We start from the raw sequence: 16,492 nt of genomic DNA on the forward strand, positions 1-16,492 counted from the left end.
CTGATCTCAGGCAATCGGCCTGCACACCGTGAGTCCTTGGGGTAGGGCAGTCCTGAGTCAATGTGTCTCCTAAAGAACGAAAGCAAAGTTTCCTGCCACAGCAAAGCACAGAGAGGCCTGGTGCTTTCTCTAGGAAATTCAAGTGGGCTTGAAAGGTGAGGCCTAGACTACATTGTGGAAAAGATCGGGATTACGGCTACCTCTCTCCCTCTCTCTGCCCCGTACCCTGTGCTCAGCCGTGTGGGAATGCTGATTGGGAGAGTCTGCCTCTCTGCCGGGCTCAGAAGGCTTCTTCCCGTTTGGGCAATTCCGTTTGGGTCTTACTTCGTGGAGGAGGAATGAGGGCGCCCAGAGGTTTTCTGACGTGAAATAACTAATGACAGAGCATCTGGAGGAGCTGGTTTCTCGGTGGAAGGAGCCAAAAAGCCAGCATTCCTAAGGTCTCTTTGAGAGCTGCCAGACACTCTGCCGTCATAGGCCTAAGAATTGGCCCTTGTAACGGCACGGCAACACTTGGACTCCTAGGACACTGTGGAAGGGCGACTCGCAAACTGGATGGAAGAAGCTTCCAAGCCCAGTGTTCTTTCATGTACCAAAGAGAACGCAAGGGTCTGACGCTGGTAGCATTGTTGCTGGAGAGCACTGGCCTCCTTGTGGGCCTGTCGGCTACTTTCCTGTTTCCGACCCTCTCAGGAAACTCTTCCAAAATACCGTTGGAACCTGCTTAGAGAGCGAAGCTGCGAAGTGGATGCACAGAACATTAACCTAGATACCAGCCCAGGGTCCCCAGCATCCATTTTTCTCTGGAGGGTACTTACCCCACACAGGGATTCAAGCAGCGCGTTTGCCTTGTACAACTTACACAGGAAAATGGGATGAGACGTTGGGTCACTCTGCTTGTGCTCACACTACGTGCCCCGGAGAAGTTATGACGCAGCAGATGTCCACCCCCTTTCTCTACACATGTGGACCCCAAAGAGGCGCTGGGTAGTGGGTGTTCTCAGGCCAAGAGCAGTCCTTGTTCTGGGCTGCACATGCTTTGTGGTTCACAGGTTGTCTGACCCTGCTCCTCTGGGAGACTTTCAGAGCTGACGCTATCCCTGGGCTGCCCAAGCAAAGAGGCATAGAGGCCTTTCACCCTGAAGGCCATGGGCTTGTTTCCCATGGAGAATGTGTACGTCGCCCCTCCCGGGCTGGAGGCGTGTAAGTTGACACCATGTATTCTGCCCACGGAAAATCCAAGTAGGTGTACTCGATTTGGGCTGCCTGGTGAAACAGTGTGCAGTCGCCAGCACCCGGAGTACTTTTCCTCTAGTTTGATTCCTAGCTAGGTAAACCCGGACTTCGGAGGCTAGGTGGCAGCAAACGTGTTAAGCTTGTGGGGAAACCCTTTGACCAATGGGCCATATGCTTGTGCGTGTGGCCGGAGTTAGGCAGGAACTCTCCCACTCAGGGTTTTTACCTTTCGATAAGCTGTCCCTTTTGGCTGAAGCAGCGGGCGTGTCTGTATCACAGCCTGGGAAGCAGGGCCTGAGGGGAGGCTGCCAACTGACTAGCCTCCATTATAGGCAGCTGAGAAAATGGGGCAATTCTTATGGAACCCGCTTACAACGAAATGTTTCTCTTCAGAAGAGGGGATTTTGCTACCACACGTCAGCAGCTCCTCTCCCTCAGAGTGCTGTTCCTGTGTAGACTAGGGAAAACCACCATGGTCTCCAGCTTTTGAACGGCTCTTTTCCCAGTTGGTTTCATCCGTGAAAGAGCCAGAAGGGCTGATCTCAAGCAATCGGCCTGCACAACCTGAGTCCTTGGGGTCAGGCAGTCCTGAGTCATTGTGCCACCAAAAGAATGAAAGCAAAGTTGCCTGCCACAGGAAAGCACAGCGAGGCCTGGTGCTTTCTCTCGGAAATTGAAGTGGGCTTGAAAGGTGAGGCTTATACTACATTGTGGAAAAGCTCGTGGTTACGGCTATCTTTCTCCCTCTCTCTGTCCCGTCCCATGGGCTCAGCCGTGTGGGAATGCTGAGTGGGAGAGACCGCCTCTGTGTCGGGCTCAGAAGTCTTCTTCGCTTTAGGGCAATTACGTTTCTGTCTTACTTCGTGGAGGAAGAATGAGGGCGCCCAGAGATTTTCTGACATGAAATAACTAATGACAGAGCATCTGGAGGAGCTGGAAGGAGCCGAAAAGCCAGCATTCCGAAGGTGTCTGTGAGAGCTGCCAGACACTCTGCCGTCATAGGCCTAAGAATCTTTGTGACGGCATGGCAACACTTGGAATCCTAGGACACTGTGGAAGGGCGACTCGCAAACTGGGTGGAAGAAGGTTCCAAGCCCAGTGTTCTTTCATGTACCAAAGAGAACGCAAGTGTCTGAGGCTGGGAGCATTGTTGCTGGAGAGCACTGCATCCTCGTGGGCCTGTCGGCTACTTGCCTGTTTCCGACCCTCTCAGGAAACTCTTCCGAAACGCCGTTGGGGCCCGCTTAGAGAGCGAAGCTGCGAAGTGGATGCTCGGAATATTAACCTATTTACTGGCCCCGGGTCCCAAGCATCCATCCTTCTCTGGAGGGTACGTACCCCACCAAGGGATTCAAGCAGGGAGTATGCCTTGTACAACTTACACAGGAAACTGGGTTGAGATGAAGGGCCACGCTGCTTGTGCTCACACTACGTGCGCCAGAGAAGTTATGACGTAGCAGATATCAACCCCCTTTCTTTACACATGTGGACCCCAAAGAAGTGCTGGGCCGTGGGTGTTCTCAGGCCAAGAGCAGTCCTTGTTCTGGCCTTCACCTGCTCTGTGGATCAAAGGTTCTTTGACTCTGCTCCTTTGGAAGCCTTTCAGAGCTGACCCTATGCCTTGGCTGCTGAAGCACAGAGGCATAGAGGCCTTTCACCCTGAAGGCATGGGCTTGTTTCCCATGGAAAGAGTCTATGTCGCCCCTCCCCGGCTGGAAGCGTGTAAGTTGACACCATTTTTTCTGCCCATGGAAAATACAAGAAGGTGTACTCGGTTTGGGCTGCCTGGTAAAAGAGTTTGCAGTCGCCAGCACCCTGAGTACTATTCCTCAAGTTTGATTATTCCTAGCTAGGTAAACCCGGACTTCGGAGGCTAGATGGGAGCAAACGTGTTAAGCTTGTGGAGAAAGCCTTTGACCAATGGCAAAATGCTTGTGCTTGTGGCGGGGATTAGGCAGGAACTCTCCCACTCAAGGTTTTTACTTACGATACGCTTTCCTTTTAGGCTGAACCAGGCGACGTGTGTGTATCACATCCTGGGAAGCAGGGCCTGAGGGGAAACTGCCACCTGACTGGCCTCCATTATAGGCAGCTGACAAAACGGTCCCAAGCTTACGGAACCCACTTACCACGAAATGTTTCTCTTCAGAAGAGGAGATTTTGCTACCACGCGTCAGCAGCTCCTCTCCCTCAGAGTGCTGTTCTTGTTTAGACTAGGGAAAACCACCACGATTTCCAGGTTTTGAACGGCTCTTTTCCCAGTTGGTTTCATCCGAGAAAGAGCCAGGAGGGCTGATCTCAGGCAATCGGCCTGCACACCGTGAGTCCTTGGGGTAGGGCAGTCCTGAGTCAATGTGTCTCCTAAAGAACGAAAGCAAAGTTTCCTGCCACAGCAAAGCACAGAGAGGCCTGGTGCTTTCTCTAGGAAATTCAAGTGGGCTTGAAAGGTGAGGCCTAGACTACATTGTGGAAAAGATCGGGATTACGGCTACCTCTCTCCCTCTCTCTGCCCCGTACCCTGTGCTCAGCCGTGTGGGAATGCTGATTGGGAGAGTCTGCCTCTCTGCCGGGCTCAGAAGGCTTCTTCCCGTTTGGGCAATTCCGTTTGTGTCTTACTTCGTGGAGGAGGAATGAGGGCGCCCAGAGGTTTTCTGACGTGAAATAACTAATGACAGAGCATCTGGAGGAGCTGGTTTCTCGGTGGAAGGAGCCAAAAAGCCAGCATTCCTAAGGTCTCTTTGAGAGCTGCCAGACACTCTGCCGTCATAGGCCTAAGAATTGGCCCTTGTAACGGCACGGCAACACTTGGACTCCTAGGACACTGTGGAAGGGCGACTCGCAAACTGGATGGAAGAAGCTTCCAAGCCCAGTGTTCTTTCATGTACCAAAGAGAACGCAAGGGTCTGACGCTGGTAGCATTGTTGCTGGAGAGCACTGGCATCCTTGTGGGCCTGTCGGCTACTTTCCTGTTTCCGACCCTCTCAGGAAACTCTTCCAAAATACCGTTGGAACCTGCTTAGAGAGCGAAGCTGCGAAGTGGATGCACAGAACATTAACCTAGATACCAGCCCAGGGTCCCCAGCATCCATTTTTCTCTGGAGGGTACTTACCCCACACAGGGATTCAAGCAGCGCGTTTGCCTTGTACAACTTACACAGGAAAATGGGATGAGACGTTGGGTCACTCTGCTTGTGCTCACACTACGTGCCCCGGAGAAGTTATGACGCAGCAGATGTCCACCCCCTTTCTCTACACATGTGGACCCCAAAGAGGCGCTGGGTAGTGGGTGTTCTCAGGCCAAGAGCAGTCCTTGTTCTGGGCTGCACATGCTTTGTGGTTCACAGGTTGTCTGACCCTGCTCCTCTGGGAGACTTTCAGAGCTGACGCTATCCCTGGGCTGCCCAAGCAAAGAGGCACAGAGGCCTTTCACCCTGAAGGCCATGGGCTTGTTTCCCATGGAGAATGTGTACGTCGCCCCTCCCGGGCTGGAGGCGTGTAAGTTGACACCATGTATTCTGCCCACGGAAAATCCAAGTAGGTGTACTCGATTTGGGCTGCCTGGTGAAACAGTGTGCAGTCGCCAGCACCCGGAGTACTTTTCCTCTAGTTTGATTCCTAGCTAGGTAAACCCGGACTTCGGAGGCTAGGTGGCAGCAAACGTGTTAAGCTTGTGGGGAAACCCTTTGACCAATGGGCCATATGCTTGTGCGTGTGGCCGGAGTTAGGCAGGAACTCTCCCACTCAGGGTTTTTACCTTTCGATAAGCTGTCCCTTTTGGCTGAAGCAGCGGGCGTGTCTGTATCACAGCCTGGGAAGCAGGGCCTGAGGGGAGGCTGCCAACTGACTAGCCTCCATTATAGGCAGCTGAGAAAATGGGGCAATTCTTATGGAACCCGCTTACAACGAAATGTTTCTCTTCAGAAGAGGGGATTTTGCTACCACACGTCAGCAGCTCCTCTCCCTCAGAGTGCTGTTCCTGTGTAGACTAGGGAAAACCACCATGGTCTCCAGCTTTTGAACGGCTCTTTTCCCAGTTGTTTTCATCCCTGAAAGAGCCAGAAGGGCTGATCTCAAGCAATCGGCCTGCACAACCTGAGTCCTTGGGGTCAGGCAGTCCTGAGTCATTGTGCCACCAAAAGAATGAAAGCAAAGTTGCCTGCCACAGGAAAGCACAGCGAGGCCTGGTGCTTTCTCTCGGAAATTGAAGTGGGCTTGAAAGGTGAGGCTTATACTACATTGTGGAAAAGCTCGTGGTTACGGCTATCTTTCTCCCTCTCTCTGTCCCGTCCCATGGGCTCAGCCGTGTGGGAATGCTGAGTGGGAGAGACCGCCTCTGTGTCGGGCTCAGAAGTCTTCTTCGCTTTAGGGCAATTACGTTTCTGTCTTACTTCGTGGAGGAAGAATGAGGGCGCCCAGAGATTTTCTGACATGAAATAACTAATGACAGAGCATCTGGAGGAGCTGGAAGGAGCCGAAAAGCCAGCATTCCGAAGGTGTCTGTGAGAGCTGCCAGACACTCTGCCGTCATAGGCCTAAGAATCTTTGTGACGGCATGGCAACACTTGGAATCCTAGGACACTGTGGAAGGGCGACTCGCAAACTGGGTGGAAGAAGGTTCCAAGCCCAGTGTTCTTTCATGTACCAAAGAGAACGCAAGTGTCTGAGGCTGGGAGCATTGTTGCTGGAGAGCACTGCATCCTCGTGGGCCTGTCGGCTACTTGCCTGTTTCCGACCCTCTCAGGAAACTCTTCCAAAACGCCGTTGGGGCCCGCTTAGAGAGCGAAGCTGCGAAGTGGATGCTCGGAATATTAACCTATTTACTGGCCCCGGGTCCCAAGCATCCATCCTTCTCTGGAGGGTACGTACCCCACCAAGGGATTCAAGCAGGGAGTATGCCTTGTACAACTTACACAGGAAACTGGGTTGAGATGAAGGGCCACGCTGCTTGTGCTCACACTACGTGCGCCAGAGAAGTTATGACGTAGCAGATATCAACCCCCTTTCTTTACACATGTGGACCCCAAAGAAGTGCTGGGCCGTGGGTGTTCTCAGGCCAAGAGCAGTCCTTGTTCTGGCCTTCACCTGCTCTGTGGATCAAAGGTTCTTTGACTCTGCTCCTTTGGAAGCCTTTCAGAGCTGACCCTATGCCTTGGCTGCTGAAGCACAGAGGCATAGAGGCCTTTCACCCTGAAGGCATGGGCTTGTTTCCCATGGAAAGAGTCTATGTCGCCCCTCCCCGGCTGGAAGCGTGTAAGTTGACACCATTTTTTCTGCCCATGGAAAATACAAGAAGGTGTACTCGGTTTGGGCTGCCTGGTAAAAGAGTTTGCAGTCGCCAGCACCCTGAGTACTATTCCTCAAGTTTGATTATTCCTAGCTAGGTAAACCCGGACTTCGGAGGCTAGATGGGAGCAAACGTGTTAAGCTTGTGGAGAAAGCCTTTGACCAATGGCAAAATGCTTGTGCTTGTGGCGGGGATTAGGCAGGAACTCTCCCACTCAAGGTTTTTACTTACGATACGCTTTCCTTTTAGGCTGAACCAGGCGACGTGTGTGTATCACATCCTGGGAAGCAGGGCCTGAGGGGAAACTGCCACCTGACTGGCCTCCATTATAGGCAGCTGACAAAACGGTCCCAAGCTTACGGAACCCACTTACCACGAAATGTTTCTCTTCAGAAGAGGAGATTTTGCTACCACGCGTCAGCAGCTCCTCTCCCTCAGAGTGCTGTTCTTGTTTAGACTAGGGAAAACCACCACGATTTCCAGGTTTTGAACGGCTCTTTTCCCAGTTGGTTTCATCCGAGAAAGAGCCAGGAGGGCTGATCTCAGGCAATCGGCCTGCACACCGTGAGTCCTTGGGGTAGGGCAGTCCTGAGTCAATGTGTCTCCTAAAGAACGAAAGCAAAGTTTCCTGCCACAGCAAAGCACAGAGAGGCCTGGTGCTTTCTCTAGGAAATTCAAGTGGGCTTGAAAGGTGAGGCCTAGACTACATTGTGGAAAAGATCGGGATTACGGCTACCTCTCTCCCTCTCTCTGCCCCGTACCCTGTGCTCAGCCGTGTGGGAATGCTGATTGGGAGAGTCTGCCTCTCTGCCGGGCTCAGAAGGCTTCTTCCCGTTTGGGCAATTCCGTTTGTGTCTTACTTCGTGGAGGAGGAATGAGGGCGCCCAGAGGTTTTCTGACGTGAAATAACTAATGACAGAGCATCTGGAGGAGCTGGTTTCTCGGTGGAAGGAGCCAAAAAGCCAGCATTCCTAAGGTCTCTTTGAGAGCTGCCAGACACTCTGCCGTCATAGGCCTAAGAATTGGCCCTTGTAACGGCACGGCAACACTTGGAATCCTAGGACACTGTGGAAGGGCGACTCGCAAACTGGATGGAAGAAGCTTCCAAGCCCAGTGTTCTTTCATGTACCAAAGAGAACGCAAGTGTCTGACGCTGGTAGCATTGTTGCTGGAGAGCACTGGCATCCTTGTGGGCCTGTCGGCTACTTTCCTGTTTCCGACCCTCTCAGGAAACTCTTCCAAAATACCGTTGGAACCTGCTTAGAGAGCGAAGCTGCGAAGTGGATGCACAGAACATTAACCTAGATACCAGCCCAGGGTCCCCAGCATCCATTTTTCTCTGGAGGGTACTTACCCCACACAGGGATTCAAGCAGCGCGTTTGCCTTGTACAACTTACACAGGAAAATGGGATGAGACGTTGGGTCACTCTGCTTGTGCTCACACTACGTGCCCCGGAGAAGTTATGACGCAGCAGATGTCCACCCCCTTTCTCTACACATGTGGACCCCAAAGAGGCGCTGGGTAGTGGGTGTTCTCAGGCCAAGAGCAGTCCTTGTTCTGGGCTGCACATGCTTTGTGGTTCACAGGTTGTCTGACCCTGCTCCTCTGGGAGACTTTCAGAGCTGACGCTATCCCTGGGCTGCCCAAGCAAAGAGGCATAGAGGCCTTTCACCCTGAAGGCCATGGGCTTGTTTCCCATGGAGAATGTGTACGTCGCCCCTCCCGGGCTGGAGGCGTGTAAGTTGACACCATGTATTCTGCCCACGGAAAATCCAAGTAGGTGTACTCGATTTGGGCTGCCTGGTGAAACAGTGTGCAGTCGCCAGCACCCGGAGTACTTTTCCTCTAGTTTGATTCCTAGCTAGGTAAACCCGGACTTCGGAGGCTAGGTGGCAGCAAACGTGTTAAGCTTGTGGGGAAACCCTTTGACCAATGGGCCATATGCTTGTGCGTGTGGCCGGAGTTAGGCAGGAACTCTCCCACTCAGGGTTTTTCCCTTTCGATAAGCTGTCCCTTTTGGCTGAAGCAGCGGGCGTGTCTGTATCACAGCCTGGGAAGCAGGGCCTGAGGGGAGGCTGCCAACTGACTAGCCTCCATTATAGGCAGCTGAGAAAATGGGGCAATTCTTATGGAACCCGCTTACAACGAAATGTTTCTCTTCAGAAGAGGGGATTTTGCTACCACACGTCAGCAGCTCCTCTCCCTCAGAGTGCTGTTCCTGTGTAGACTAGGGAAAACCACCATGGTCTCCAGCTTTTGAACGGCTCTTTTCCCAGTTGGTTTCATCCGTGAAAGAGCCAGAAGGGCTGATCTCAAGCAATCGGCCTGCACAACCTGAGTCCTTGGGGTCAGGCAGTCCTGAGTCATTGTGCCACCAAAAGAATGAAAGCAAAGTTGCCTGCCACAGGAAAGCACAGCGAGGCCTGGTGCTTTCTCTCGGAAATTGAAGTGGGCTTGAAAGGTGAGGCTTATACTACATTGTGGAAAAGCTCGTGGTTACGGCTATCTTTCTCCCTCTCTCTGTCCCGTCCCATGGGCTCAGCCGTGTGGGAATGCTGAGTGGGAGAGACCGCCTCTGTGTCGGGCTCAGAAGTCTTCTTCGCTTTAGGGCAATTACGTTTCTGTCTTACTTCGTGGAGGAAGAATGAGGGCGCCCAGAGATTTTCTGACATGAAATAACTAATGACAGAGCATCTGGAGGAGCTGGAAGGAGCCGAAAAGCCAGCATTCCGAAGGTGTCTGTGAGAGCTGCCAGACACTCTGCCGTCATAGGCCTAAGAATCTTTGTGACGGCATGGCAACACTTGGAATCCTAGGACACTGTGGAAGGGCGACTCGCAAACTGGGTGGAAGAAGGTTCCAAGCCCAGTGTTCTTTCATGTACCAAAGAGAACGCAAGTGTCTGAGGCTGGGAGCATTGTTGCTGGAGAGCACTGCATCCTCGTGGGCCTGTCGGCTACTTGCCTGTTTCCGACCCTCTCAGGAAACTCTTCCAAAACGCCGTTGGGGCCCGCTTAGAGAGCGAAGCTGCGAAGTGGATGCTCGGAATATTAACCTATTTACTGGCCCCGGGTCCCAAGCATCCATCCTTCTCTGGAGGGTACGTACCCCACCAAGGGATTCAAGCAGGGAGTATGCCTTGTACAACTTACACAGGAAACTGGGTTGAGATGAAGGGCCACGCTGCTTGTGCTCACACTACGTGCGCCAGAGAAGTTATGACGTAGCAGATATCAACCCCCTTTCTTTACACATGTGGACCCCAAAGAAGTGCTGGGCCGTGGGTGTTCTCAGGCCAAGAGCAGTCCTTGTTCTGGCCTTCACCTGCTCTGTGGATCAAAGGTTCTTTGACTCTGCTCCTTTGGAAGCCTTTCAGAGCTGACCCTATGCCTTGGTTGCTGAAGCACAGAGGCATAGAGGCCTTTCACCCTGAAGGCATGGGCTTGTTTCCCATGGAAAGAGTCTATGTCGCCCCTCCCCGGCTGGAAGCGTGTAAGTTGACACCATTTTTTCTGCCCATGGAAAATACAAGAAGGTGTACTCGGTTTGGGCTGCCTGGTAAAACAGTTTGCAGTCGCCAGCACCCTGAGTACTATTCCTCAAGTTTGATTATTCCTAGCTAGGTAAACCCGGACTTCGGAGGCTAGATGGGAGCAAACGTGTTAAGCTTGTGGAGAAAGCCTTTGACCAATGGCAAAATGCTTGTGCTTGTGGCGGGGATTAGGCAGGAACTCTCCCACTCAAGGTTTTTACTTACGATACGCTTTCCTTTTAGGCTGAACCAGGCGACGTGTGTGTATCACATCCTGGGAAGCAGGGCCTGAGGGGAAACTGCCACCTGACTGGCCTCCATTATAGGCAGCTGACAAAACGGTCCCAAGCTTACGGAACCCACTTACCACGAAATGTTTCTCTTCAGAAGAGGAGATTTTGCTACCACGCGTCAGCAGCTCCTCTCCCTCAGAGTGCTGTTCTTGTTTAGACTAGGGAAAACCACCACGATTTCCAGGTTTTGAACGGCTCTTTTCCCAGTTGGTTTCATCCGAGAAAGAGCCAGGAGGGCTGATCTCAGGCAATCGGCCTGCACACCGTGAGTCCTTGGGGTAGGGCAGTCCTGAGTCAATGTGTCTCCTAAAGAACGAAAGCAAAGTTTCCTGCCACAGCAAAGCACAGAGAGGCCTGGTGCTTTCTCTAGGAAATTCAAGTGGGCTTGAAAGGTGAGGCCTAGACTACATTGTGGAAAAGATCGGGATTACGGCTACCTCTCTCCCTCTCTCTGCCCCGTACCCTGTGCTCAGCCGTGTGGGAATGCTGATTGGGAGAGTCTGCCTCTCTGCCGGGCTCAGAAGGCTTCTTCCCGTTTGGGCAATTCCGTTTGTGTCTTACTTCGTGGAGGAGGAATGAGGGCGCCCAGAGGTTTTCTGACGTGAAATAACTAATGACAGAGCATCTGGAGGAGCTGGTTTCTCGGTGGAAGGAGCCAAAAAGCCAGCATTCCTAAGGTCTCTTTGAGAGCTGCCAGACACTCTGCCGTCATAGGCCTAAGAATTGGCCCTTGTAACGGCACGGCAACACTTGGAATCCTAGGACACTGTGGAAGGGCGACTCGCAAACTGGATGGAAGAAGCTTCCAAGCCCAGTGTTCTTTCATGTACCAAAGAGAACGCAAGTGTCTGACGCTGGTAGCATTGTTGCTGGAGAGCACTGGCATCCTTGTGGGCCTGTCGGCTACTTTCCTGTTTCCGACCCTCTCAGGAAACTCTTCCAAAATACCGTTGGAACCTGCTTAGAGAGCGAAGCTGCGAAGTGGATGCACAGAACATTAACCTAGATACCAGCCCAGGGTCCCCAGCATCCATTTTTCTCTGGAGGGTACTTACCCCACACAGGGATTCAAGCAGCGCGTTTGCCTTGTACAACTTACACAGGAAAATGGGATGAGACGTTGGGTCACTCTGCTTGTGCTCACACTACGTGCCCCGGAGAAGTTATGACGCAGCAGATGTCCACCCCCTTTCTCTACACATGTGGACCCCAAAGAGGCGCTGGGTAGTGGGTGTTCTCAGGCCAAGAGCAGTCCTTGTTCTGGGCTGCACATGCTTTGTGGTTCACAGGTTGTCTGACCCTGCTCCTCTGGGAGACTTTCAGAGCTGACGCTATCCCTGGGCTGCCCAAGCAAAGAGGCATAGAGGCCTTTCACCCTGAAGGCCATGGGCTTGTTTCCCATGGAGAATGTGTACGTCGCCCCTCCCGGGCTGGAGGCTTGTAAGTTGACACCATGTATTCTGCCCACGGAAAATCCAAGTAGGTGTACTCGATTTGGGCTGCCTGGTGAAACAGTGTGCAGTCGCCAGCACCCGGAGTACTTTTCCTCTAGTTTGATTCCTAGCTAGGTAAACCCGGACTTCGGAGGCTAGGTGGCAGCAAACGTGTTAAGCTTGTGGGGAAACCCTTTGACCAATGGGCCATATGCTTGTGCGTGTGGCCGGAGTTAGGCAGGAACTCTCCCACTCAGGGTTTTTCCCTTTCGATAAGCTGTCCCTTTTGGCTGAAGCAGCGGGCGTGTCTGTATCACAGCCTGGGAAGCAGGGCCTGAGGGGAGGCTGCCAACTGACTAGCCTCCATTATAGGCAGCTGAGAAAATGGGGCAATTCTTATGGAACCCGCTTACAACGAAATGTTTCTCTTCAGAAGAGGGGATTTTGCTACCACACGTCAGCAGCTCCTCTCCCTCAGAGTGCTGTTCCTGTGTAGACTAGGGAAAACCACCATGGTCTCCAGCTTTTGAACGGCTCTTTTCCCAGTTGGTTTCATCCGTGAAAGAGCCAGAAGGGCTGATCTCAAGCAATCGGCCTGCACAACCTGAGTCCTTGGGGTCAGGCAGTCCTGAGTCATTGTGCCACCAAAAGAATGAAAGCAAAGTTGCCTGCCACAGGAAAGCACAGCGAGGCCTGGTGCTTTCTCTCGGAAATTGAAGTGGGCTTGAAAGGTGAGGCTTATACTACATTGTGGAAAAGCTCGTGGTTACGGCTATCTTTCTCCCTCTCTCTGTCCCGTCCCATGGGCTCAGCCGTGTGGGAATGCTGAGTGGGAGAGACCGCCTCTGTGTCGGGCTCAGAAGTCTTCTTCGCTTTAGGGCAATTACGTTTCTGTCTTACTTCGTGGAGGAAGAATGAGGGCGCCCAGAGATTTTCTGACATGAAATAACTAATGACAGAGCATCTGGAGGAGCTGGAAGGAGCCGAAAAGCCAGCAATCCGAAGGTGTCAGTGAGAGCTGCCAGACACTCTGCCGTCATAGGCCTAAGAATCTTTGTGACGGCATGGCAACACTTGGAATCCTAGGACACTGTGGAAGGGCGACTCGCAAACTGGGTGGAAGAAGGTTCCAAGCCCAGTGTTCTTTCATGTACCAAAGAGAACGCAAGTGTCTGAGGCTGGGAGCATTGTTGCTGGAGAGCACTGCATCCTCGTGGGCCTGTCGGCTACTTGCCTGTTTCCGACCCTCTCAGGAAACTCTTCCAAAACGCCGTTGGGGCCCGCTTAGAGAGCGAAGCTGCGAAGTGGATGCTCGGAATATTAACCTATTTACTGGCCCCGGGTCCCAAGCATCCATCCTTCTCTGGAGGGTACGTACCCCACCAAGGGATTCAAGCAGGGAGTATGCCTTGTACAACTTACACAGGAAACTGGGTTGAGATGAAGGGCCACGCTGCTTGTGCTCACACTACGTGCGCCAGAGAAGTTATGACGTAGCAGATATCAACCCCCTTTCTTTACACATGTGGACCCCAAAGAAGTGCTGGGCCGTGGGTGTTCTCAGGCCAAGAGCAGTCCTTGTTCTGGCCTTCACCTGCTCTGTGGATCAAAGGTTCTTTGACTCTGCTCCTTTGGAAGCCTTTCAGAGCTGACCCTATGCCTTGGCTGCTGAAGCACAGAGGCATAGAGGCCTTTCACCCTGAAGGCATGGGCTTGTTTCCCATGGAAAGAGTCTATGTCGCCCCTCCCCGGCTGGAAGCGTGTAAGTTGACACCATTTTTTCTGCCCATGGAAAATACAAGAAGGTGTACTCGGTTTGGGCTGCCTGGTAAAAGAGTTTGCAGTCGCCAGCACCCTGAGTACTATTCCTCAAGTTTGATTATTCCTAGCTAGGTAAACCCGGACTTCGGAGGCTAGATGGGAGCAAACGTGTTAAGCTTGTGGAGAAAGCCTTTGACCAATGGCAAAATGCTTGTGCTTGTGGCGGGGATTAGGCAGGAACTCTCCCACTCAAGGTTTTTACTTACGATACGCTTTCCTTTTAGGCTGAACCAGGCGACGTGTGTGTATCACATCCTGGGAAGCAGGGCCTGAGGGGAAACTGCCACCTGACTGGCCTCCATTATAGGCAGCTGACAAAACGGTCCCAAGCTTACGGAACCCACTTACCACGAAATGTTTCTCTTCAGAAGAGGAGATTTTGCTACCACGCGTCAGCAGCTCCTCTCCCTCAGAGTGCTGTTCTTGTTTAGACTAGGGAAAACCACCACGATTTCCAGGTTTTGAACGGCTCTTTTCCCAGTTGGTTTCATCCGAGAAAGAGCCAGGAGGGCTGATCTCAGGCAATCGGCCTGCACACCGTGAGTCCTTGGGGTAGGGCAGTCCTGAGTCAATGTGTCTCCTAAAGAACGAAAGCAAAGTTTCCTGCCACAGCAAAGCACAGAGAGGCCTGGTGCTTTCTCTAGGAAATTCAAGTGGGCTTGAAAGGTGAGGCCTAGACTACATTGTGGAAAAGATCGGGATTACGGCTACCTCTCTCCCTCTCTCTGCCCCGTACCCTGTGCTCAGCCGTGTGGGAATGCTGATTGGGAGAGCCTGCCTCTCTGCCGGGCTCAGAAGGCTTCTTCCCGTTTGGGCAATTCCGTTTGTGTCTTACTTCGTGGAGGAGGAATGAGGGCGCCCAGATGTTTTCTGACGTGAAATAACTAATGACAGAGCATCTGGAGGAGCTGGTTTCTCGGTGGAAGGAGCCAAAAAGCCAGCATTCCTAAGGTCTCTTTGAGAGCTGCCAGACACTCTGCCGTCATAGGCCTAAGAATTGGCCCTTGTAACGGCACGGCAACACTTGGAATCCTAGGACACTGTGGAAGGGCGACTCGCAAACTGGATGGAAGAAGCTTCCAAGCCCAGTGTTCTTTCATGTACCAAAGAGAACGCAAGTGTCTGACGCTGGTAGCATTGTTGCTGGAGAGCACTGGCATCCTTGTGGGCCTGTCGGCTACTTTCCTGTTTCCGACCCTCTCAGGAAACTCTTCCAAAATACCGTTGGAACCTGCTTAGAGAGCGAAGCTGCGAAGTGGATGCACAGAACATTAACCTAGATACCAGCCCAGGGTCCCCAGCATCCATTTTTCTCTGGAGGGTACTTACCCCACACAGGGATTCAAGCAGCGCGTTTGCCTTGTACAACTTACACAGGAAAATGGGATGAGACGTTGGGTCACTCTGCTTGTGCTCACACTACGTGCCCCGGAGAAGTTATGACGCAGCAGATGTCCACCCCCTTTCTCTACACATGTGGACCCCAAAGAGGCGCTGGGTAGTGGGTGTTCTCAGGCCAAGAGCAGTCCTTGTTCTGGGCTGCACATGCTTTGTGGTTCACAGGTTGTCTGACCCTGCTCCTCTGGGAGACTTTCAGAGCTGACGCTATCCCTGGGCTGCCCAAGCAAAGAGGCATAGAGGCCTTTCACCCTGAAGGCCATGGGCTTGTTTCCCATGGAGAATGTGTACGTCGCCCCTCCCGGGCTGGAGGCGTGTAAGTTGACACCATGTATTCTGCCCACGGAAAATCCAAGTAGGTGTACTCGATTTGGGCTGCCTGGTGAAACAGTGTGCAGTCGCCAGCACCCGGAGTACTTTTCCTCTAGTTTGATTCCTAGCTAGGTAAACCCGGACTTCGGAGGCTAGGTGGCAGCAAACGTGTTAAGCTTGTGGGGAAACCCTTTGACCAATGGGCCATATGCTTGTGCGTGTGGCCGGAGTTAGGCAGGAACTCTCCCACTCAGGGTTTTTACCTTTCGATAAGCTGTCCCTTTTGGCTGAAGCAGCGGGCGTGTCTGTATCACAGCCTGGGAAGCAGGGCCTGAGGGGAGGCTGCCAACTGACTAGCCTCCATTATAGGCAGCTGAGAAAATGGGGCAATTCTTATGGAACCCGCTTACAACGAAATGTTTCTCTTCAGAAGAGGGGATTTTGCTACCACACGTCAGCAGCTCCTCTCCCTCAGAGTGCTGTTCCTGTGTAGACTAGGGAAAACCACCATGGTCTCCAGCTTTTGAACGGCTCTTTTCCCAGTTGGTTTCATCCGTGAAAGAGCCAGAAGGGCTGATCTCAAGCAATCGGCCTGCACAACCTGAGTCCTTGGGGTCAGGCAGTCCTGAGTCATTGTGCCACCAAAAGAATGAAAGCAAAGTTGCCTGCCACAGGAAAGCACAGCGAGGCCTGGTGCTTTCTCTCGGAAATTGAAGTGGGCTTGAAAGGTGAGGCTTATACTACATTGTGGAAAAGCTCGTGGTTACGGCTATCTTTCTCCCTCTCTCTGTCCCGTCCCATGGGCTCAGCCGTGTGGGAATGCTGAGTGGGAGAGACCGCCTCTGTGTCGGGCTCAGAAGTCTTCTTCGCTTTAGGGCAATTACGTTTCTGTCTTACTTCGTGGAGGAAGAATGAGGGCGCCCAGAGATTTTCTGACATGAAATAACTAATGACAGAGCATCTGGAGGAGCTGGAAGGAGCCGAAAAGCCAGCATTCCGAAGGTGTCTGTGAGAGCTGCCAGACACTCTGCCGTCATAGGCCTAAGAATCTTTGTGACGGCATGGCAACACTTGGAATCCTAGGACACTGTGGAAGGGCGACTCGCAAACTGGGTGGAAGAAGGTTCCAAGCCCAGTGTTCTTTCATGTACCAAAGAGAACGCAAGTGTCTGAGGCTGGGA

The sequence above is a fragment of the Eschrichtius robustus genome, chromosome 14 (assembly GCF_028021215.1).
Source record: "Eschrichtius robustus isolate mEscRob2 chromosome 14, mEscRob2.pri, whole genome shotgun sequence".
In the NCBI taxonomy this organism is placed as follows: Eukaryota; Metazoa; Chordata; class Mammalia; order Artiodactyla; family Eschrichtiidae; genus Eschrichtius; species Eschrichtius robustus.